Below are 26325 nucleotides of genomic sequence, written 5' to 3' on the forward strand. Positions count from 1 at the left end.
TCATGTGCAAGTGGTATTTGGATTATTACATATAATCGTAAGAGATGGCAGTCCATAGGAATGGGCAGATACAGAAGGCATGCTGTTGGTACACATTCATTCAAAGATGGGGATGACTTGGAGAGGTCTTTATCCAGCAGTTGATTAAACATAGCTGATGATGGAGACCATTAAAGACCTCACCAAGACGAATATGTGTAATGGCATAGTCGTATGGCTTTAAATTACATTTTAGTATCTCTAAATATCCGATGTGATGGTGCTTAATGAACAAATGGCCTGCATTATTGTCAGTCATGATAAACCGCAATGGCAAATATGAATAGTGCATATTTTCATTATCCCACTTTATGCCAGCAGATTAGACATCATCAGCAGCGTTCATTACGACACACTCATTCCTGAACGAGTGATCTTCGGGGAAATCGTGAAGAGGATCACGGTCTAGAATCATAACCAAGTCATTAAAATGAGAACACAGAACACAAACCACTTCCTCCACTACCATCATCCTTCGTGCATCTAACATATTGGTACACTTGGAATCTTTACACACTCACACTTCATTCATGTGGCCAGGTGGTTCAGGGGTCCGCGTGATAAATTAGCACTGTTGAGATCCTGGGTTTAAATCCAAGTTTCAGTTGCCTCTGATTAAAGAGGGAAAGCCACGTTCGGAAGCTGATGGTCATGAATGACTGCACGAAAAACAACACCATACACGTATAGTTTGGTACTTAATAAGGATATATTCTAGTTGAGATAATTACAACAAAATATATTAGTTTAACTGCCATGCATGAACATTTATTAATCGCAAAGCATGATGAAAAGTGCACACTATTATGCAAAGTAAAACTACGTTAGTTGTACAGATCTAGGAAGCAGTTCTGTGAAATGTTCTTTCACAGGTTACCCTCTAAAACATTCCTGCGAAGGGAGCTGGTAGGAACGTCGGGTTGCTCGGTCAATGGCCAGGGTCAACGGCGGCGTGGTGTATTTCGCAAATAGGCCCGACTGTCAGGGCGGGCACAAGCCGGCGTGAGTAGGTTAAACGTTGAGTTTTCTAAGGGCACCACGGGGTGACCAGCCCCTCCCCACCCAGCCCCTCCCCACCCTCCCCTCCCCACCCAGCCCCTCCCCACCCAGCCCCTCCCTCCCCACCCAGCCCCTCCCCACCCTCCCCTCCCCACCCAGCCCCTCCCTCCCTACCCAGCATCTCCCTGCACGACGGACACAATAATCCCCTGTGGGCTGGTGTAACCAGGAGGTTCCTACCAGTAAAACACTACAGTAGATATGCGGATATCTCAGCCACCATTCACTCCAGTGAGCAGCATGCTGCCTGATTTGATTATCCCACGCATCAAGATACAACCCCGGTAGTTTTGGGTTGTCGAGCCCATCTACGTGGAATTCATTACCGGTCACTTCTCCATGTCTTTAACTCTTAACCATTTCTGCAGCAGACTCATGATGGAAACGTTGAGTTAAACTTACAAAGCATGACCGTAGCAACTTTGTGCAGCCTTTGCACTGAAAGAATGGCATACATTCCAAATGTACTTTAAAAAAATGGAAATGCCCTGTCAGAGTTAAGAATTGATACTTGGTCTCTCTCATAGGACATGTGCAACTTCATTCCCATGGCGCACGACGGGATGGGGAGTAGAGTCAGGCAGGAGGGGGACATTGAATGATCGGTCCAAGATATCGGGATGAGATTGTGATGATGAGAAGGGAGGCAAGTGAGAGAAAGAAAGAACGAGCAAAAGTGAACTGAACGGGGAAGCATCTGTTTTCACAGTGGGTGGGTAGAGGGAAGGGATTCAGAGTGGGGATGGCCAACCAAACGTCATGTGACTTTTACAGGAGGCTTGAGCTGATTTAATTACACAGATAAAATACAATTGAGATGAAGAAAACGTTCATACACTCTGGGATAAATAAAGATATGTCTCTTTTTTTCTCTCCATAATACATGATATCGACACAGAGCCTGTTATGTCACGCTAAAACCACGTAAGGTTTGTGCGTACTAAATCCATAGATTACCCATACTGTCATTTTAAACCACAAGATGAATGATACCACTTTGTACCACATACATGAGCCAACACGTTCTGCTTTCTTATGCTGGAACACAAAAATGGTTCGGCCCAGCGCCGACCCATGAAATACCCTCGAAGTATTACACAGCTTATGCTTGATGCGGAACAAAATGCTTTGACAACTGTTTTGAAGTATTTTTTTTTGGAATGCACTTATTTTGCAACACGTTAAAACTTCACGATAGGAGAGCAGCTGTTTGGTAAGAAGACATGGCACGACGGCTATGCAAACATTACTTCCACACTGAGAAAGCCGTGGAGAGCATCAACCCGGGATTTCATGATGTCAAATGGCTTACATTTTAAAGTAGACACATTGGATTGAAGCAAAGGTACCCCAATTGATTGTGCATTATTGACGACGGCGCTTGAGACCATCGAAACTTGCTGCACTTGACAACCTTGTTTTGACACCATTGGAACCTCATTTGCCAGTAAAAAATATGATAATTGTTTTTTTACCCTTTTATCTGGCAACAAAACTGACACCTTTTTTGCGAGGAGTCATGTTTGCATAGACCACAATACGTACCTGCAGTCATAATGCAAACAAAAAACATAACTCTGATAATGTATGCACTGTCCTTGAAGTTGATTGGTCCACACCCGAGACAGCTTTCCTTAGAGCCTAGTCTCACATGGGTCATCTGGTCCAACCCATGTGAGTTATGTTTTTTGTTTGCATTATGACTGCAGGTATTGTGGTCTATGCAAACATGACTCGTAAAAAAGGTGTCAGTTTTGTTGCCAGATGGAAGGGTAAAAAACCAATTATCAAACTCGTTTTGGTCACGTGTGGCAGCCAGGGGTCGAATCCAGGACCTCCACAACGTCATCCGAGTCCTCCCTACGTGGCACGAGCTCTCAGAGCCACCCTCATCATTTGTCTTTCTTTGCATGCCTCCAACCAAGGTACTGAAGAGTTCTGACAAAACTAGAGCCCTCATTCATTTGCACCTGCAAAACATGACCGTGTAAACATGCATCTTTCTGGCTCCAACATTGCATGCTATCAGATCTCCCATATCTGATGCGGATTCCCCTCTAAAAAAAATAAACCGGAGGTCTTGTCCTTGGAAACTGAAATAATAATACGGAGAATGTATTATTTTTGTTATGACAATGAAGCAAACAAGATTACCATTTGTTATATATATATTTTTTCTTTTTTTTTAGATCAAAGATTGCTTAGTTGCAAAGTATTTTGTAAAACAAAATCCAAAGTAATGCAGTTGTGTTAAAATAATTGGAATGTTTTGCTTTCTGTGTTTCCTTTCTTGTTTAAAATTACCAAAATTGTTTGGATATTTTATTTTCCTGTAACCACCACCACCACCACCCTCCCCATCCCCCCTTAAATAAACATGACCTGCTGTTAAAATAAGCATACAAGAGGTTGGGTCGATTACATTCTTGTATGCTTGTCAAGCAAACTCAAAATTTGCGGCCAAAGAATATGTCCCTAAAATTTATAGAGGTTGCAAATGTTCAGGTCAAGAGAGAGATTGCGTGAGGCCTGTGTCCACACGCTCAGGCCTGAGCCGTGACACGTGAGCCAGCATAACCTAACGATCGGGCTACTTAGCAAAACAAAAACAAGAATGGGCTCTCTGACCAAGGAAACCGGCGAGATAAAAGCAACAGACATGCGAGAGATGTATTCCACTGTCTGCTTTGTCTGTCCCTGGCTAGCTTGTCTGCAGGGATTTTCCTGATTCAAATATGTCCTTAAACAAGATCAAATACACGGAGAAAAGGAACCTGCCAAAACAACATGAATTATGAGTCAAACGTAGTCAATAATCCTCGGAATTAATCTTTGAGCATTTCGGCAACAATAATATAAGAAATAATATTGGATGCAGGCGAAGGTGATTTACATTCGCAGCAATATCAGAAAATGTATATTATGGCATTCAGTTTGTGTGATTGTATTTTGATCATTTTACCTTTTGATGATGATTTATTTTAATGACCATCATGGCTGTATTTTGTTGGTAAACTGTTAGCATCATGGCTTTTGAGTTTTATTTTTGGTGTATATTTGTTCACTGTTATGCTCATTTACAGATCACAAAAGAACATGATAATTAGATATCCGATCGCATTCAGTTTCACACGTGAAGTGTCAGTCTTACAGACATGTAAGAACGACAGCTTTGTTGCTTACTTTCAATTCATGGGTCCATTCCTGATTGATTCATATCGTGCATTTTTATCAACAACAGCCATTATTTATCCACTGCTCGATGAAGGCATTCCTATGTCATAGCCATTCGTTATGGTCTTGCGATGCAACAATCCATCTCCTGTACATGAATGGATTTCTTCGCCCCATCTCTGCGGTTGTAATCCACTTAGGTATTTTCTCTCCTTTGATTGCCCTTCCATCAACATTCGTTTAATTCGGCCATTATTCCTTTCCAAGATGTTTTCTGCACAAACCCACTTACTTTTCTGTGATCAATATGATGCCCCGTATTTGTTTGCTGATCCAAGCGTTCAGTGCAATTTCGAACGTGCTTATTTACATACTATTAGGCATTTTTTTTTCCAATCTACTTAAGGCATATTCACTTAGGTGTATTCATTTTATTTATCACGCTCAGCTCCAGGAAGGGATTCCACCTTGCTCTTATTCACCTCAACTTAAAAATGTTGCCATAGGCAAACAATTATATAATTGTATTGAACAATTTCGATTTTAAGCTTTCGTCACTGCAGGGATTCATCTTATTGGTTCTTTCGGTAAAGTCACGTAGAAGGGAAGTAATAAAATAATACAAATAAAACATAATAAAGTACAATTTCCCTTCTACGTGACTTTACCGAAAGAACCAAGAAAATGTATTGAACAAGCTCGTTCTTCAAGACCTTTCTATCTTTTTACATATTTCAAGATAACTTTATTTGCTTTCTTACATCGTAGTAGTGACATTAGATGTTCCAAGAATAACTAATATGCAAGATCACGCTCCTCGAATTGAGTCTGAGGTCAATGTTGTTTATGTGTCTCTGATGGGCAGTTGCATGTGGTAACACACTGCTGTATAATTGCTTTTCCCTAACAAAGAGCATCGTGCTGCCTTTCATCAACCCATTATCAAACCATGAGTTAATTTAGATTCCACGCCATTCTGAAAATGCAAGGCCATCACAAACGTACGACGTTTCACTGGAACACTCTGCAGTGTTTTTCGCAGTTGGGGGTGCTGATTTCTCCGTTGTTTCCCAAGGGATAATGTGCAGAAACATTTTCAAAATCGACAAAATGTAGACCATAATTGTGGCACACGTGGCCTGCTCTGTATCCAATAGCGTCCTGTGATTAATACACCATGCGTGTATGTATGCTGAATTTATTTCGCACCGTACGTAGCCAACCGCGCTAATCGGAGGTGCAAGGAACCACGAGCATTGACCGGGGCGGCTGTGGGCCTCAAGGGGTAATCAAGATACCGCTTGGCCGTGCCCCTAAAGTTAAAAGCTTTACTGGACATGTGTAAAAAAGACCTTTATAGCTCATCGGACTCCTCCTGTATGAATACATATTCTGATTCTGTTTGCAAAAGTAGACAGGGCATGGGCTCAACATTCCGTAGCGCCACTAATGTTTTGACTCGTTTCTGAAAATACAAAACAAAAAATTCGAGGCTTATACCAACGCCTCTCCACTTACACTGATGCTCCCACAGTCGATTAAAGTCAACATGAGCCACTGCGCCACATATATCTCTATTTAATCAAAAGCCATCGGATATTATTTTGCTTAATAGCGGCGGCTTAATTTATCTCCTTCAATGGAGCAGCACAAAGCAAAGTGTTGTTAGGCCATTAATGCTCCAAATGAAAAATCACTGCATACAATAAATATGGTACTTCAGGGTGCTTTAGGGCTCATCCAATGCCTTCAGAAGTATTGACTTAGCTTTGTTAAATAGGCTGTTGAGATCCGTTTGCTTCTGGACTATTTTAAACAGCATAAATAAACATTTTCGGGTGGCCAGGTTGATGCAGTGGTAGCGCTCGTGTCTCGCAGCAAGAATAACCAGGCTTTGATTCCTGACTCGGGACCCTTTCTCCGTGGCGTTTGAATGTCCCCCCCCCCCCCCCCGTTCTATATGAATTTTCTCGGGGTCTCCGGTTTCATCCCATAAGCGAAATCCACCCCCCCCCACATACAACGTCACTGGAATTGACCAAACATCCCAGTGCTGCAAGTTGTACCTTCAAAGTACTCAAAATACTCTATTGGGATTGGACATAGCGACTCCCCCCAACCCCCTACTGCGAAGCTTTCGCGGAACAATCCTGAAAAAAAGTTCATTAAAACTCAGCGAGACTTTCCTCTTTGTACGTAATAATAATGAAGCAACGTACAGTATAGCATTTAATTGAAGTAAAGTCCCAAATGCTGCATTAAAAACATCGAAATAGTTTGTGCACATGTATTGCCAATCGATAAGTACCACGGACGAGTGATGCATTAAATTGACGTATTGATTTGTCCCTCCGTAGAATTACGTATGACAGTTATGTGCTTTAACATTAAAAAGGAAAGAACCATTGTCCAGCACTGCCTTCTGTATTTGTTTGATCTTGTTTTGAGCGTGTATTTAGTGGTAAATATAGATGTATTGTTCCGAGCACAAATTTTTCACGAATTAAAACTTCACGCCGATTAGGGAAAAAATTAAAATGAGCATCGTGAAACCATTATTAATCTAGATCTTGAAAACAAAACTCGTGCGTAAATGTTAAACAAAATCAAATCTGATAAGTTTTGCATATTCTGAGCACATTACTGCATAGGCACATTATATAAATATATCTGCTATATAACAGCATTGTTCAGATACAAACGTAGAGTAAAAAAAAAAGTGTTTTGTGTACTTTTTAAAAATGCAAATGTTCCAGGTTTCAGATGTTTTCAAAACTTTGTCCTTTGTCAATCTACTGCTGGATGGAGTACTCCACACACCATAACTATTGGACATTTGCTAAAAAGATCATTACAGCTCATATGATTCCTCAGTATAAATAAAGAATCTGATTCTGATACTTCACTGCTCCGGTCAGCGTGGTTTGAAGGTGGAGGGAAGGCAAGATCTGGTGAGATATCACTTGCCACTGATCTTAGCCGTGAATGGGAAATAAACTCGGGTCAAATGTTACACAGCGCAATACACTAACCACACCACCGCTCTTCAAAGTTTAATAAATTAACTAGAAATTCCCCCTGCATATTGGACAGATTTTTGCATATGTCCACCACTATATTTGGCACAGACATGCACATGGCATTACCATGCTTACATGGCTGTATCCTGACAAAATGTGCAGTGGATACCAGCGGACTATCTGCCTATGGACCGTGATGATGATGGTGATCTTGTACCCTGTTGTATCATAATCTATTCATAATTATGTGGTTTCCTGCAACTGTTTGGGCAGCAACCAAGCACACAAACCTAGACAGAAAAAGGTCAATGTGTGCAAAAGGATAATTTTTTATGCTTCAGCTGGAGCATATGTTTTCACAGCTGACACTTTACCTCTCTGGCTCGTGCATAAAAAGCTCTGGCGATTCTCAGAAACTTCCGCTGGCAACCCTTCTGAAATTGATCGATCACCCTTTCCTCTCCGCCTTGACCATTATCTCTTTGTCACGTTGTTTAATTTCTGCCCGACAAATTGCTTTACTCTGATTACAATGGACATTACTGATGGGAAGATCTAAGGGCTCTTGGAACGACAAAGACTCCTTGGCTAAGCGCCGGGTACAAATAGGGCAGCGTGCATCGAAGCCACGCTTATTTATAGATGGTCAATAATCCTGCGGAAATTTTCTTGGACGTGCCGTGCAGCTCGCCTTTGTGTTTTCTCGTTTTGTGCCGTGCGTTGTTCAGAAACGACGTCCCAATGACGTTTTGCGTGACGAAGCTTCTTTAATTCCAGAAAAAAAACATTGGCAATCTATGAAAAAGAACATAAAGACAGAGATCCCCCGTATAGCCTTGACAGGCTTTTGGGGCAAATGCTGTTTGCGAGCACCAATGAAGGCCGGTATGGCACACAATGTGGTGGGTGGCCAGCACCATTCCCAACCGCCTTTGTCTCCCAAGTGGCGATGTTGTTTACACCACCATACCAGGTTATCATTTGAGGCTGAGTCGACCTAGGTGAGGCCCATGACCGATTCAGATAATCGTCACTGGTGTCGACTGTGAGCAGAAATCGAACCCGGGTGGTCGGGTTGATACCGCAGCGCGCTACAATCTAAAGGAGACACAAATGATTTTACATGCAACATGTTCTAATGAGTGATTCATACGGCAGGTAGTCATGCACATCAGGAACACGAATCACAACAAGCCCGGTTAAGTTATTGTAAACTCCACCGATTGTTGTTGCACTGGTAAGTATCGCTCATCAAACAGCTCACCTCATTTCTATTGGGGCAAAGGTGCTGCCCTGCAATTGCTTTCTCACTCCACTGTTGGCGAAAGGGCCTGTGGTAGAAGTAGCTCTATAGAATGCCCCTCTAGAAGATTTAGTTCAGCCAACTTCTTCCATACTGGCCGAACGTGTCGGAGTAGGCGGGAGGAGCCACACTTTAACCCGCCTGACACGTGACCTGCCAATCGACTCTGCCATGATGGACATAGAGGCGGTGGGATTTAAGAAACACGCGCCATCGGTTCCACTGCTGTGCTAGCAGCATGAACCGGTGACCTCTGGAACAACCGTTACACACGGTGCATGACTGCATTCTGAATTACGGGGTTGATACAATAAGTATGGAGAGACTTCGTGATCGCCGCACAGTGACGGTATGTGAATGTGAAACTTTTGCCGCTGGTTTCAGGGCCACGAACAGAGGTGGTCGTCAGCTGCTTTGAGACCCACGCGAAAAAATATATTGAACGTCAGGAGAACGTACCGGCATATTGATGCAAAAATAACATTGCGTAGAGGATGTTCGGGACATCCTCACACACAACCACGGGTTAAGGGTCAGGGGTCATGGGAACACTGCCGTGTACGACACGCAATCCAATGATTGAGTGGAGGATACTCTGATCGGATAGGGGCCGTCCATAAATGACGTCACGCACCTTGGGGCGGGGGGGGGGGGTCAGACATTTGTGACGAAGTGTGATGAGGGGGGGGGGGTTGAGAAATGTGACGTCACAACAAAATGCGCAACTTTAAATACATATAAACAACACGTTCTACTTAATTAAATATACTTTTTTATATACATATTTTCTCCTACGAGATCAGAGTGCAGCGCCACATTAAATACGCACTACAATGACAATAGTGTAAAGCGATTTGAAGCATGTTTTATATTTGGGGGGGGCATAGCTTTGTGACGTCATATTTTAGGGGGGGAGGGTCTGACTTTTTGTGACGCCGTGTGACTAGCGGGGGGGGGGGGGGTAAAAAAATCGTCTAAAATCGCGTGACGTCATTTATGGACGGCCCCATAGGTGCGAGAAGGATCATAAAATGGCGGGAAAACCCGAGAAGGGGATTGGCCGAAAAGGGGGGAGACGGAATATAAAAGGGAACGGAGTAGGAGGCTTTCCAGGCTGGTTTTTGATAACGAGTGGAAGTGTGTTGTGAGTTGGCGTCGAGAAACACATTCCTGCTGCGGAGGGAGCTGGTAGGAACGTTGAGTTGCTCGGTCAATGGCCAGGGTCAACGGCGGCGTGGTGTATTCTGCAAATACATGTATGCCCGACTGTGAGGGCGGGCACAAGCCGGCGTGAGTAGGTTAAACGTTGAGTTTTATAAGGGCACCACGGGGTGACCAGCCCCTCCCCACCCAGCCCCACCCTCCCCACCCAGCCCCTCCCCACCCTCCCCTCCCCACCCAGCCCCTCCCCACCCAGCCCCTCCCTCCCCACCCAGCCCCTCCCTGCACGACGGACGGACGGACACAATAATCCCCTGTGGGCTGGTGTAACCAGGAGGTTCCTACCAGTATAAATTGATTTCTTTGACCAGCTCAGGTCTCCTCTTCAATTGTGAACGTGGAACAGACAGAGCCGCAGGATGGCCAGAAGATGGCAGCAGAGCGTTGACAACGTGAGTCGATCTCTGTGGCGCTGTGAGTGTCGTCCCCTCACATCTCGCGAGGTTTTTTTCTTTTCCGGATGCACCAGCTTCCTCCCACATGTCAAACACTTACTAATGGAACTGGCCAAACATCGTCAAGTAAGAATTCCCCTGAACAACACTGTCGGGGCTGAATCGAGGGTTTCCTGGGTAAACTATGGGAATTATCATTATGACTGGATAAAATTAGCAAACTACTTAAACACCACATTAGTAAACGAGCAAAGTGCATACCAACAAAAACAACAAATGAGCAGTAGCACAACACATATTTTGCGCGTTGATCATTATCCGTATTTGTAGTAAACATCCACGCTTTAAGCGATTTTAACTCTCACGATGACCATTTGCATTGTACTCTTTGGTTCTTTCGGTAAAGTCGCGAAGGTGAAAATAAAATAAAAAATAAAATTAACTAAATCACGACGTTTCGGAGGCAACACAAGCTTACGTTATCAGGTGGGACAACCACAGCAAAATAATTTTTACAACCACAGCAAAATATTTTTTACTGTGGTTGTCCCACCTGATGATGGAAGCTTGTGTTGCCTTCGAAACGTCGTGATTTAGTTAATTTTATTTTTTCATTTTTTCATTTTATTTTTACCTACGTGACTTTACCGAAAGAACCAAAGAGTATGGATCCTTGCAGTCACGAAAACTTAAAACCTAGAACCATTTGCATCGTCTGGAGCTGACATGAAAACGTGTTTCCCAAGACTCGCGAATGGTTTAAAATGGCGCCAAATATGTCGAGTTTATGTCTCATAGTAAGAGACTCGATTTTACAATTTCGCAATGTGATTCAGATTTGTCTTTATCGCCAGCACAATTCCTTTTTTCATTTGCCTTTCGTGAAGAACTGCAAAACTCTCACGCGCAGCATAAACAAACCTCACGGTGCCTTAAACATTTGACGTAAAATGTAAATTTTATGGAAAGCACATCCTCTGCCCTTGACAGTTATTATTGTTATTAATGTATTTTTCACATTTATCGATGCAGGCAACCATTCCGTGTGTGATGAGCGAGGAGGCAACCAGAACCGTGCATTTATTGGGACAGTCACACACAGTCGTTTAATATTAGTTATTTCGAAATATACAGTCGAAGGGTTTTAGTGAGGCTTTATAAACTCCAATAGATTTATACTGATAGCCGTTTATCATAGGTACATGTTCCCATTGCTCTGATACCCTTTTTTAGATCACAATAAAGATGATTCGTAGATGGTATGGAACAATGTCAAATGTTCCTTGCTGACCTCTATTAAGGACATGAGGTAGTCTTTGCCTAGGAATGTGGAATTTACAATTTCCCCAGGGTAACTACTAAATATAAGTGCTACTCCGGTACGAATTTTTGAAGAAACATCCAGTTTTTCCATTACAGTTTTTTTTTTGGGTTAGATCGCTTAAATATATAAATGTGTCGTTAAACCCGCCACCACCCGACACAGCCAACTAGTAATGGTTGTCACGTAAATAGAACGTGGCCAATTCGTCACTAGTACAGCACTAGTGTATAGTGTAGTGTATAGTAGTGTAGTGTATAGTGTAGTGTATAGTGTAGTCTGTAGTGTATAGTGTAGTGTATAGTGTAGTGTATAGTGTAGTGTATAGTGTAGTGTGTAGTGTAGTGTATAGTGTAGTGTATAGTGTAGTATACTAGTACAGCACTAACCGGTGTGTTGGAGAGCCAAGCCACAACATTTACAAACTGAGTACAACCTGAGTATCCAGTTTTTGTTGTCATTTTTATAATGGGGAGAGTTTCCTAATGAGTCGTTATCATCGGCAACTGTTGATCTATCCACTGCTGGATAGAGACCTCCCCAAGTCGTCACCATCCCCCATGGCCTCGTGATGCAAGCAATCTATCTGACTCCTGTACACGAGCCGATCCCATCGCTCCATCTCTGCGGTGGCCGTGCTCTCTGATGTATTCTCTCCTTTGGCTGTAACTCCAGAATCAGAATCTGTATTTAGACTGCGGGAGGAATCCGATGAGCTATGAAGCTCTTTTCCACAGATGTCCAGTGTGGGTGGGTCAGCAAATTACAACAGCAAATAATGCAAACAACGATATGTGTGCAAAAAAAGAGAAACAAGGTAAACGGGTCACTAAATATAAATAAATGCGTTATTAATTATATAAGTCCGATTTATGAAGCTTGGGCAAGGCAGCAAAAACAACAAGAAAACAGTCCCAGACCACACCAAGATAACACACAATACGACTCCCTCAATAAAATGGCACGTTGATATTGAACTATTGTTACCACACAGGTCATGATCAAAGTTACAAATCACGTTTGCAAATGGGACGATATCCAGCACCAATCATACTGCTTTCAGTATAATTTCTTGAAGGAAGATTTACGATGTTACGGGATAAACCAATGTTGTTTCAAACACTTTGATGCTGTAACTGGATCACGAGTTTTGACCTTAACAGTCATCACACACATCAGTGCCCAGTGATATCCGAACCGGTCCTGGTCCTCACCATCACCAACCCGCACTGACCAACGTGGTGAAGTATGGTAAAAATAATATATTAATTTTATAGAGCGTCACTCATGCTAATAGCATCCAATAACGCTGCACATGAATTATGCATGAATACCAAATCTCATATACAGCCACAGGCAAGCAAATGAAAACCCTACTTCCAAGAAAAAAACAATACTAAATAAATTAAATGGTAAAACAAACCCCATGACTACCGATAAAGATGGGGAGGCCTTCCTCCAGATGAAGACTGACAAAGACATGCATATTATGCGTTGTCATGTTAAATTATACTTTCAGTAGCATGCCAAAAGGCAAACACGTATTACATTCAGAACTATGCGGTCAGCAACGTACCGACCTGTGTCACGATGTCCCGAAATAAGACGGTCTTTAAAACCATTTCTGTGCATTCCTACCGTACGGGTTACGACAACGAGCAGGGCAACAATTGCTTCCACGTGATTGTGCGGCACAAGCAACCGATCTCACAGTCATTATTGAACAATCTCTCGTTCTCTTTCCAGGTCAGGAGAAAGCTATGACCTTGAGAGCAGCACGTTACTTTTGGCCGGTGGTGTTCTGCACAATACCCTCAAGCATGTGAAAGCACACGCAGATCTCAACCCGCAACAATGCTGCCACGTGGAGTACATCTGTGTGCTTTGTGATCGTGGAATTGGAATAGCACCGGCACATTCATTTTTGGCCATTGTGTTGCGATTGCTTCAATAATGTGAGCGGCCCGCTGATCATAACTATCGGCGGCGTGTTGCTGTGGCATGTGCAACAAATGTATTTCACTGCTGACGTTAGCCGTGGCCGAGAATCAAACTCAGGTCGCTAGGTTTTTGCGCAGTGCCCCATCCACTGCACTGCCTCTATATCCATTACGAAAATACTCATGGCTATGGTATGGCTCTCCGATGTAGCTGGGAGCTGGAAAGCTTGTTTAGGATTTGTTTTATTCTGAAAATGTACTATATATATAGTACACTATATATGTATAAATTGTATTGGAAGTGTGATAGCTGCCATTTATATAATGGTCTGCACAATATAGATTTAAACATAGCATAGATTGTGTCATAAATAATGACACTAATGGGCAAAGCTAATAAAGTGCAGCTGTGAGAACGAACGGAGAAGGGAAGGTAGCCAGTGGGGAGATGAAACAGCAGTGAGTGCAACAAGACCTATTGCACTCTCACTTTCTCAGAAGCGGTGATGCCATCATGGAAACAATAACATCTCCTTTGTTCTTCTTGGTTCTTTCGGTAAAGTCACGTAGAATGGAAATAATAAAATAAGAAAAATAAAACATTCTTATATTATATTATTTTATTTAATAATTTTATATTTTTATTACATTATTATATTCTATTATTTTATTTTATTATTATATAATTTTACTATATTATTGTATTATATTATTATATTATTATGTTTTACTTTTATTATTTTATTACTTCCATTCTACGTGACTTTACCGAAAGAACCAAGAAGATGAATCCCTGCAGTCACGAAAGCTTTAAATCGAAAAATCTCCTTTGTTCATTCAGCATTGAATGGAAAAATTAGTTTGCGATGATGAAGACGATGATGACTCTGATGGCTATGATTCTGACTTTGATCAGACAGGCACTGCATCAGTGGGACATGCATGAAAGTGGATTATACCCTCTTGCACCGCTGCAATGCCTTTCACATTTATTTCCGGATTTGCAAATGCAAAGGAGGCATCGCATTCACTGGGAACATTCCACTACTCCTGATGCAATTGTCTGGCTCAAGCAACATCGATGTAAAATTGCGTACTCATGTTGAACTTCTTTGGCACCGTACGTAGCCTACTGCGCGATAGTCGTTGCTCTACATTCACATCGGCCGTATGTAGATGCAATATGTCATTATTGTACGTGGAATAATTGAAAACTCTCTATCGTGTGAGAAATATATATTTACCTGTCAATCAATACTGATGAAACTCTATAGCTTGTAATGAATACAAAATAGTGCAGATATTGTGTAATAGTCTATGTGCATGCTATTGAATCAGAACTGTGCATTACTATTGGAAGTGTGCAAACTGCAATTTATTTGCACTTAATGAGATGAGAATTATGTGATGGTGAGCAGAACTGGTTGTATCCCATTCCTTAATAAATATAATGTATTGATTCTGGCGTTATGGTTTTACAACAATGATGGGATGTGAGCTATTTTTCTGCGAAGCATTCCATATTTGTAAAGCACGTTGGAGTCTTTTCTGTTCAGCCTCCACAGTGCAAGCTAAATTGTAACTGTTCATGGAGGCTATGGGTTCCTTACTTTTTTTTTGACTAGTCGATTGCAACAGTTTGTTTATTTGGGACTACATATTGCCATATAAGGGCAGACCGCGTTCGACAAATAATCAACCTCATGGGAAAAACGGGATTGCGTTCCTGGGTCCGAAATAACCATCCTCTACCCCTATTTAACGAATTCTACAAGATTTCCACTCCTTGCTATTGTACTAAAGGATGCGGAGTCACTCTCCATCTCTTACGTGTGTGTGTGTAAAGACGACTTGACACACTTATCTTGAGATGGTTTCTTTATTGAAGACACATTCACCTGATCAGGCGTAACCTCACTGCAACATCCCCGAGGCATCCTGCGCATTTCCCCCTTATATACCAACCGAGGCCACGCCCCCCTTCCCAAACCTTCACGCTGACTCTGGACGCTCGCTGCACCAGCAGACTCGACCATTTTCTTCCGTCACCTGACCACGCTCCCATTTTCGATCATTCCCGTAGCCACCAGTCCCTTAGTACTGCAGGCTGATACCCCTGTCAGTACCTCCCGTGGCCACTAGTCCACTTGCACTGCAGGCTGACTTCCCTGTCATTACCTCCCGTGGCCACCAGTCCACTCGCACTGCAGGCTGACTCCCCTGTCATTACCTCTTGTGGCCACTAGTGCACTCACACTGCAGGCTGACTCCCCTGTCATTACCTCCCGTGGCCACTAGTCCATTCGCACTGGAGGCTGACTTCCCTGTCATTACCTCCCGTGACCACTAGTGCACTCACACTGCAGGCTGACTTCCCTGTCATTACCTCTCGTGGCCACTAGTGCACTCACACTGCAGGCTGACTTCCCTGTCATTACCTCCCGTGGCAACTAGTGCACTCACACTGCAGGCTGACTCCCCTGTCATTACCTCCCGTGGCCACTAGTGCACTCACACTGCAGGCTGACTTCCCTGTCATTACCTCTCGTGGCCACCAGTCCACTCACACTGCAGGCTGACTCCCCTGTCATTACTTCCCGTGGCCACTAGTCCATTCGCACTGCAGGCTGACTCCCCTGTCATTACCTCCCGTGGCCACTAGTCTATTGGCACTGGAGGCTGACTTCCCTGTCATTACCTCCCGTGGCCACTAATGCACTCACATCGCAGGTATACCTTACTGTCATTACATGTGTACACTTTCTTTTTTTGATATCACTTCGACACAAAAAAACCCCCGTCTAGATTAATCTTCCCCGTACCACACGACACTCACGTCCAACGCTCGCCCCTGCCACTGCCACTTGGACGTCAATGATTCGCTATCATCCGTCGAACTTCCTCAAAGAGTGGACGGCCAGATTCATGCTGCAACGTGCAAACATTCGCGTTGTGCCGCGTTGGGCAAGGTTTTCCTTCACCTCGTTTCCACTCTTTAGTATCATTAACTTTTGTCCAATAGATGTAGACGTCGAGTTGGGATAAAAGCACATTTCATTTGTGTCGCTCCATCCATCGTATATTGCGTTGTTTTTGTATTTTTAATTTACAGTCAACAAAAGTATTCATGATAAGCCTGCATTTTATTTTTGCTTCTGAACCACATCATGAATGCATCACCGTTTACATCTGGAGAAACAATTAATTGTTGTATTTGAGCGCTACAATTTAAGTAACACAAATTTTTTTGCTGCACGGTCTGGTAAATTGTAGCACCTGTAGTGGTTCCGGAGGTGAAGGGAAAACATTACATGCAGGGTAAGTGAAACAAACCAAAAACACACGTTGATTTCTACAATTCACATTCGTCGCAAACTTAAAAAAATATACGTATAAATTAAATGAAAATTAACGCATCACTCCTTCCTAAACTGGTCAAGCAAGCGCGTACCGACACATTGCTGGTCATGTCTCATGGCCTCGGCTGGCTGAGCCATCGTCCACGAGGAAGTGTTTGCATTTCCGGGCAGTCACTCAGTGTCAGGAATAACAATTTCGCGCATGCAACAACAATCGAGAAGCAAACCTGCTTCGTCTCCCCAAATGGAAACAGCCTATTTTGAAAAAAAAGCGTCTCCAATTATTCATAATTACACTGTGAGAGAATGCCAGCCTACGACTGGCGCTTCCCCCAATGGTCTTGGGACCTATCCCAACTGCGTGCCCCCACGGGACATATATACAACGAGTGGGCCGACCATCCCCAGAGCAAAAGCGCTTGAACTCACCGCCCTCTTGTCTGGTGGGCTACACTTCTCAGTTGCAGTGTTTCCTGGGGGTCTGTTGCTCAATTTCGCAAGCTGCCCTGCTGCTTACTCAGAAGCGTCGAGGGGTTCCATCTGCGGGGGTCTCTCTCTCTCTCTGGGTCTATACGGTTCACTGATATTTCATTTCGGCTGTTCCTCGATTGTACAAGCAACTGTCGTGGGGTTAATTAGAATGTCGTACGCACATAGTGACCGGTGCATAGGATAACATCTAAATGTATGTACTGAACATATCACGGCGAAGATATGGAATGCATATGTAGACCGATGTATATCGAGGCATGACAATGAATTTACTGAACTTATCTTGATGATGATGATGGTAATTATGTTGAGTTATTATTCTAAGGCAACTGTTCAGCTCAATCCATCTATGACAGTGGGAAAAGTAACTAATCAATTGGACTGTTACTTTGAATAAAAATTCACAATTTTCTAAATAATCATCGTTGATGACTCACAGCAATCAATTTACTATAGAAATATGAAACCCATTCATTCTGTACCACCTGAGTAGTTTCTTTATTAACTTAAAACATAAATAACTCAGACCTTACAAGCAGGACTTTAACACAGTTTCTCAAAAGCTCTGACCAGGAATTTTGACGTGAACATTTGGTGATATAAAAGCTACATTGAGTTATCATTCCAGCTGATAAGAAAATAACACCGTATTTTCGAGGATACATTGATTTGTTTTACTTTCATACTTTACATGTTTCAAAAGGGCACAGCACTGACATATGGCATCTAGTTTTAGAACATGATTGACTTGAAATTTTCATTACAAAGCATTATAAAGGCATTTGCCATTTTGAATACAATATATTCACCACTATCACTTATCTCAGTGGCTTCAAACTTTCGGCTAAGTCTCAATTTCCACATCTGCCAATCAACATAATGCATCTTGCAGAATTTACATATAAAGTGTAACCCGTTATGCTTATTATGGGTGAAAGATTGGTTAGCGCGGAAACCAGGGGTACTTGTTTTGGAGAGATCCAACATGGAAAGTATCAAGCTATAATTCTATGAAAACGGTTAACTTATGCCAAGGCCAATGCTACAGGGCTAAAGGTTCTGAGACATCGTTGCACTCACACTATATTATTTTTTCTTAGGTGACTGTGGATTCGGAGCTTCCACCTGTTTTGTAGTCTTAATATCCATTTTCGTTGTTCCGTTTATAATTCCATTCTCATACAGATAAAGCTGGAGCCCATTAAGTGTTTGCTATCACCATTGTTGGCAGAAGGGCATCCATGATGATGCGCTCTATTGAGACCCCCATGAGAAAATGTTCGCCCAACTCTTTGACACTGGCCAGATGTCTTAAAGAAGGTGGGAGTAGTATCTATGCTTTGCCGCACAACACACGACTTTCTGATCAACCAACTGGTTTACCCATGACTACTGTTGGGTGGTGATACAGGCGACAGGAGATAGAGCTAGCATCCTCAGGATTGCAAATCTAGTACACTGACCATTACTCCATGACAGCTTCCAATACGGTGGTATCTCAATAACGTAGATGTGCAGTGGCCACAGACTTATATTTTGTGTAATATAAATGTATAATTTCTTAATCATGAGTGGTTTTCACTCCGAATAAATATAACCAATATCAGTGCTTGATGACAATTGTAACATTTGCATCCTATGTTATTATCCATCGCCTTTGCATATGCATTTGTAATTCCGCGTCCAAAAAAAATAGAGGAAGCTATTTGGCTCCAGTTTGTGTAGTCTGTTGCTTCGTCCCTTCTCGAAGAAAGACAACGGCACACCTGCACAGCCTCCTGTGTGCATACATCACAAATGTTGATGTATCTCAGCCATGAAAGCTTAGCTCAACAAATTACTTCATTAGTTTATCTGCTTCCTCAAAATACCCACCTAAAATATGAATCAAATTGATGCCACCTTAAGTGTTCCTTGTAGAATTGATAGAATTGTTTTATTCAAGACTTTGAGATGTGTAATAAACTCGGCGCAGGATTGAATATGCTAATGGCAAATCACATTGTACGGTGATGGATTTTAGAGTGAGCCGCAAATCACAGGAGATTAAGTTTAAAGTGCATTGGAACAGAGTGCTAACAACTTATTAAATATCAAAGCTAAACTGCTTTGGTTGATAAACTTCGTAATAGACCATTGGGGTGTTTTAAATGAAACACACCTCTCTCGTGTATAAAAAGTTCAGCCCTGCAATTTCTCGCTCATGTCACTGCAGGTGAAAGGGCCTCCTCAAGACAACTCGAGAAAGCACCATGTGGAAGCACCAACACTTTACCCCACCACATGCAACCTGCCAATGGAACAACACGGGGAGACCAAAACAGTGGACGTATGGCAGTATCATGTAGGATATAATTGAGGGTAAAACACTGTATTTGTAAAATGTCCAGGTTTTCTGAGCTCCGCAGTGCAAATTATTACGTCTAATTCAAACTTCCTTTACTCTGTAAATAGGCCATTGCATGAATCCTCAGACTATTTGATGTAAAGTTGTTGTATGTAAATGAATTTGACATACATCCTTGTCTGTTTACATATCAGTACACCAGTCACCCTATATATGTTTAATATTTTTGTAACGTAATTATAATCGCACAATGATCGGACTAAAACTAATCTTCCCGTGCTGACGACTTGTGCTGCAATAAATTAATTGTTGAACAATGATTACCCGCCCCCGCCGCTAGCCTTCGCAGCCGATTGGCTCGCAAGTGACGACATCGCATTTATCTCCCGTCTAGTTGAGACCGAAACAGGAGGAAGATCATCTTCTTGGTTCTTTCGGTAAAGTCACGTAGAATGGAAATAATAAAATAATAAAAATACAACATTATAAAATTAAATAATGTTTTATTTTTATTATTTTATTATTTCCATTCTACGTGACTTTACCGAAAGAACCAAGAAGATGAATCCCTGCAGTCACGGAAGCTTTAAAAAGGAGGATCACTCCACAACTCTGGCCGTCGCCTGATGATGTCAGTTGTAATTACTGGCAAAACATCGTACTCGAATTCTAAATGTTGTGGGTGTACTCTCCAACAAGCCGGTGTGCTGCTCTAGAGTAGCAATTTGCATGTTTTGTTTACGTGGCACACCTTGGTAACTGCCCGTGTTGGTGGGGACAGGTTTAATGACACATTTATGCAATCTAACCCAAAAACCTACGTGTTAAACGAACAATTATTTTTATAAATTGAGAAGATTTTCAAGTTCTCATGTCACAGTTGTTTTGGTTTGATTTTTGTGTGTGCTTCAATTGCTATATATTATTTTATTCGTTTTGCTTTATTTAATTTTGAGTAATCAGGTCACACTCGCAAATGAGAATATCCCGGTCCCTTGCGGTTTTGACCTGATTAAACAAATAAACGTGAATGTTAACCACTAATCTGGTGAGATTTTCTCGTCGAGTATTAATGCATCTGATCAAGCTAATTCGACGATGTAAGATTTGTTGGCAATAACTTTAATCAGAGAACATTATCTGTTACTGTGATGGCCAAATGTTTTCAAAATTAACATCGCAATGGAATATAATGTTGTAGCTTTACAATAAATTATTTCCACCTGAATTGATGAATAGGAAGAACAAAAAGACACCTTTTTGTATCTGGAGATATAAACCGTGATTTTAATAATTCACGCGTACAAACTTTTCTCCTGGCTTTGGCAGATTTTAAGTTTCTCAAGTCATTTCATTTTTGTCTGTTAAATGTATTGGTATTGGCAGTTCGTTTTCAAGATAACCCATATTTGCCATTATGGGAATGTCGTATGTATGCTCACAGTTTGGATTATGTAATTGATACTTTAAAGATGGGAGATCTGTCACAGGGGTGGAACAGATAAGAGCACTGGACTTGCAATCCAGCGGTCACAGGCTCAAGTCAATACCCCGGTGGGTGTACGTGTTGGAAGTAAGGGGGGCTGGTTTCTTATCAGAAAAATATTTTTAGTGGAGGAATCCGAGGAGCTATGAAGCTCTTTCACACAGATGTCCAGTAGGCGTGGGTCAGAACGTCACAACAACAAAGAGGACAAAAAACCACGATAGGAGTGCACAGTGTAGGGAAGGTAACACATCAATAAAAACAGTCACAAAACTAAACTATGTTTTAATCTTACCAGGTAACTCTGCCTCAGCCAACAGTACCCATGGGCACAGCCACCAGCCAAGTCGATTGGAAGGTAAAGTGGAGGCGCTCCAAGCTCGTTCAAGATATCTCGCCATCGAACGCTGCTCGTAAGTAATGCACACCGTTATGGGATGCGATTAGCACGAATGACGCGATATAAAATTAAATTATTATCATCATCATCATGGAAGAGTAGACCAACAGAAGCTTGCGGTGGCTCCCGATAGCTCCCCCTCGTGTAGAACCTCTTGCCAGCAGTTGCTTGAGCGTGAAATTGCAGAGCTGCACCTTTACCTTTTTTATATACATTACTTGAAAAAGTGGAATTTAATAAAAGGCCTGTTTTAGACTTAGCCTCATGCAATGATGCATTCGGTTTGTTTTCTCATTTCGGATATCCATTAATCATCATTAATATAGACCAAACACAGGCTATTAGTTAATGGATGAGCCCAATCAATCATACATACACACACAACTTTATACAAGCTTATAATTGATCAATTACCCATGTCATTACTTTAATTAATGTTAAATATATAACTAGATGAAGCAAAACATTTAATAGGCTGATAATTATTTTATGTATATCTGTGCATTGAAACAATGTACTTACACTTGATTTTTAATAGGACATAGTTTCACTTGTTATTAGGCTCACAGAAGCTTAATAGCATAACTTGAATCCTTGTGTTGCGCCCGAAACGTCGTGATTAATTTTATTTCATACCTACGTGACTTTACCGAAAGAACCAAGGCGTATGGATTCCTGCAGTCACGAAAGCCTCAAATCAAGATTGAATTCTAAGTTAATCTTATAGTCACGTGATATTCTTAGGATACAATTTCGTTCATTTTTGGAGAAGCTAACAAGACGAGATGAGATGTACAGATAAAGAAACAATCGCATCATCCACCAGGGACGAACTTGCTATACTGCTGCATCATGTGATCGTGATTGTTGGTAGCGGCTTGCGGAGGCGTTCATCCAGCAGTGGATTGACCATCCATAATGCAGGTTTTTTTGGGGTTAGATTGCGTAAATATATAAATGTGCCGTTAAAGCCGCCACCACCCGACGCAGCCAATAAGTACGACTCGTCACGTAAACAGAACACGTAAACATGGATTGATCATGTCTGATGATGGCAAATGCTATTGCCGCAGATCACTTCTTATTTTACAAATTACTTTCCCAAGGAATCCCAATTACAGGGCCCTCCTTATGAAGGCGCCTCAAGACGATTGTTGCACTTATCCCAGAAGGCCTCATCGAGTCTTCAGGCCCTTTATCAGGAGGGGGGCCTGCATTGGGCTGTTTGGGGAAAATACATTTTTATAACAGGGGCAAACTCCAGAAATGTTCATTTATGATCATCAGCTATGCTCAATCCACTGCTGGACGGAGGCCTCCACAAGCCACCAACAACCCAGCACAATCCTGCAATGTAATAATCCACCGATAAGGTGATTTCATCGCTCCATCTCCTCTGAAAGTGGTCCTATCCGATGTGTTATATTCCTATCGCTGTGTAAAAACACGTCACGTTTTCCTGAATTATCTTCCAGTTTGTGTTGTTACCTTCTTTATGCGATGCCCGTCAAGATGATCCTTTGTTAAACATTTTTATACTCATAATACTTGCATAAAATCTATACTTGTTACTTTTTATGTAGCGTGAGAACCACTTCGTGTGAATATCAACCGATGCTAATACCTCTGTAACAGGAGAAGCATCGACTAATAGTATCCATATTATAGTCGCAAGCTCTGTTCCTTGCAAGGCTCTAAGCACCATTACTAAAACGAAACATCAATTATTTTAATAGGGCACAACTGAACACAGAAATAATGCGATAACAAATACATGAAAATAGTGCAGCATGACTTTAAATGAATATCTGAATAATAAGTTGTGGTGGTTTTATTTTGATATTTTGCAATCGCAGTCAATATAATTTACAGTTATTATTTTGCATGTTTAAGAGCCGAGAGTGCATTTCAACAAAAGATATTTGAATCAGCCCCACACTATCTCCAAGACCATGCTTTCAGTCTATCATTGGGATTCTGCTGCAGACATGAGGATCACGTTTATCTACCTTATTCAGGCATTCCCCATGCGCAACGTTGAAAAATTGCCCTGGCTATGGTAGCACAATTACATATATCTATCTACTCATGTATTCCAACCCTCACAATTTAAATCAGAAAGAATTTGAGAATCGGGCTGTTGGGTCAAAGATGATTTTTTTTTAATTCCTACCCAACACAACAAACATTAATTACTCAAATGTGACAAATAATATGCAACTTACGATGCTCATTTATTGAGCACAGTTTTATCTCCCTCCAGCATAGATTTGCAGAGTGAGTGGCATGAATTAACATACGTAATAAATTACGTTGTCCGATCCATATGTCACAGCTGGTAGTACACCCTGATTACAAATCGTCTCCTTCAGGCAGATTGCAATTTTGCTTTTCGTTATTAAGTTTTTTTTTTGCAAAAGCACTCCAACGTGTTCTCATACACTTATTCATTTCAGAATGTTGGTCCTAGCCACCTGCTGAATATCCGTGAAAAAGAGCTTTATAGCTCATCGCTTTCCTCCAATATAAACACATTCCTGCGGAGGGAGCTGGTAGGAATGTTGGGTTGCTCGGTCAATGGCCAGGGTCAACGGCGGCGTGGTGTATTCCGCAAATATGGCCGACTGTGAGGGCGGGCACAAGCCGGCGTGAGTAGGTTTAACGTTGAGTTTAATAAGGGCACCACGGGGTGACCAGCCCCTCCCCACCCAGCCCCACCCCTCCCACTCTCCACACCCAGCCCCTCCCCACCCTCCCCACCCAGCCCCTTCCAACCCTCCCCTCCCCACCCAGCCGCACCCTCCCCACCCAGCCCCTCCCCACCCTCCCCTCCCCACCCAGCCCCTCTCCACCCAGCCTCTCTCCACCCAGCCCCACCCCTCCCATTTTTGGATGCACGACGGACGGACAGGTTAATCCCCTGTAGGCTGGTGAAACCAGGAGGTTCCTACCAGTAATACTTCTTCTGATTCTGTTTCAAAATCTGCCCCAGGAATAGGGCAGTTATTTCCAGTTGTCCCTCCAACAAATACTTTCAGGTGAACTTGGTTGTCTGTGGCTTATTTATTGCTCATGCTAATCTTGAGCCAAACTTTGCAGTCTCATTTGATGCACTTTCTTGAAACGTGTTGAAACATGGCACTAATTTGAAATGTTTCTTGAAAAATTATACAAACAATAAACAATTAGTTTTACTTTGCCAAACTTCTATTTTTGCACATGCAAATACCTCCTGAATGCTGGCCACATGGAAGGATATTTTCGATGTATTTTATCTCCATTTAGCACATCTCTTCGAGTAGAATGACAAAACAAAGCAAAATAACAAATTGACCGCATAATTTTAATGTTTATTTTGTTTACATGTGTAAGCACATATCACCACGGCAGATTTATCAATGTGTATTTTTGTGTTGATGTGTGAGAACTAATGCGTTAATTGCCATCGTCAATCATACCGAATGGGTCTGTTTTTATTTTATTTTTTACAGCTGTTGATGGAAAATAGCTACATCTGGCAGAGTACTTTGCGTGCTGGGATTGGTGACTCGTGCAGAGATCGTCACGTGCGTGTGGTGGCGAACACCTGTACTCAAGCGCCGCGCAGGTGCCATGCACTGGAAAATGTGAACTCTGTCTGTTCCATCAGCTTGGCATAGAGTGCTGCCCCTTCCTCCCCACCCTGCAGTGCTCATGTTAAATTTTGATTTAAAGCTTTCGTGACTGCAGGGATTCATCTTCTTGGTTCTTTCGATGACTTTACCGAAAGAACCAAGAAGAGGAGTGCTCATGCTGTCACGTGATATCAGGTACTTATTTAAGGCTGAGCCGACCTAGAAGGGGGGGGGGGAAAGACAGGTTCAGATATTCACTGATGATGTGTTAGCCTTGAGCGTGAATATAACTCAGGTCTTCATAGCAGAGTGCACTAAGCACTGCACTACCACCGTGTGTGAGACAGCCACAAAACAAAAACGTCAACACTAGAAAAAAGCAATGCCTGTCTTCAACAAATACCATGGGTTGACCCCTCCAATTAAATATTATTCACGTATTCAGATGGATGACTAATGAAAGTAGCTAATGAGAGGCTCTTGCGTTTATTCGTCTTTTATAAGGGCCCTCCACTTCTTACAGGTAATGAGATTTCTAAGAAAGTGTTGGTGAACTAATTAGATGTCAATCACCAGAATACCCACAATTAGAAAATAATGTAAACATGGAACGTAATAAAAAAGATTATCAATACATCACTCTCTCACTCAATCATATGCATGCGGTCTTTAGTTATTTCCCTTTTACAGCACAACTGTAATACTGCTAATAATGCATAGAACCCACCAGGTAAACTTTACAGAAACAATCAGAAGATTAGGCTATTTTTAAGAGATAGTAAAGATCACGTTTTCACATTAACAGACAACTTGGAAATATCAAGCCTTGCTTCTGAAGACCGATCTCAGATTAAAATTTCAAAACCTTAAGGACCAAATCACTACCGTACAGAAAGGCGATGCTCATGTCCAAACGAAAGCTCATGTCTAAGAAAGAGCATTGCAGAGGTAATCTGCTCTTGCATTAATTTTTCATCATCATTACCCATGATCAATTCACTGCTGGATGAAGGCCTCCCCAAAGCATTGCCAACGGTGCCGTGGTGGTGAGATGTTAACTACTTCGCCTGGTATACAGGAGGTCGTGGGTTCGATCCCAACCTTGACCCCTGTATATTTGTATGATTCCCCCTTGGTCGCGTGGATTTTTTTCCA

This window comes from Lampetra fluviatilis, chromosome 36 (assembly GCF_964198595.1).
Source record: "Lampetra fluviatilis chromosome 36, kcLamFluv1.1, whole genome shotgun sequence".
Lineage (NCBI taxonomy): Eukaryota > Metazoa > Chordata > Hyperoartia > Petromyzontiformes > Petromyzontidae > Lampetra > Lampetra fluviatilis.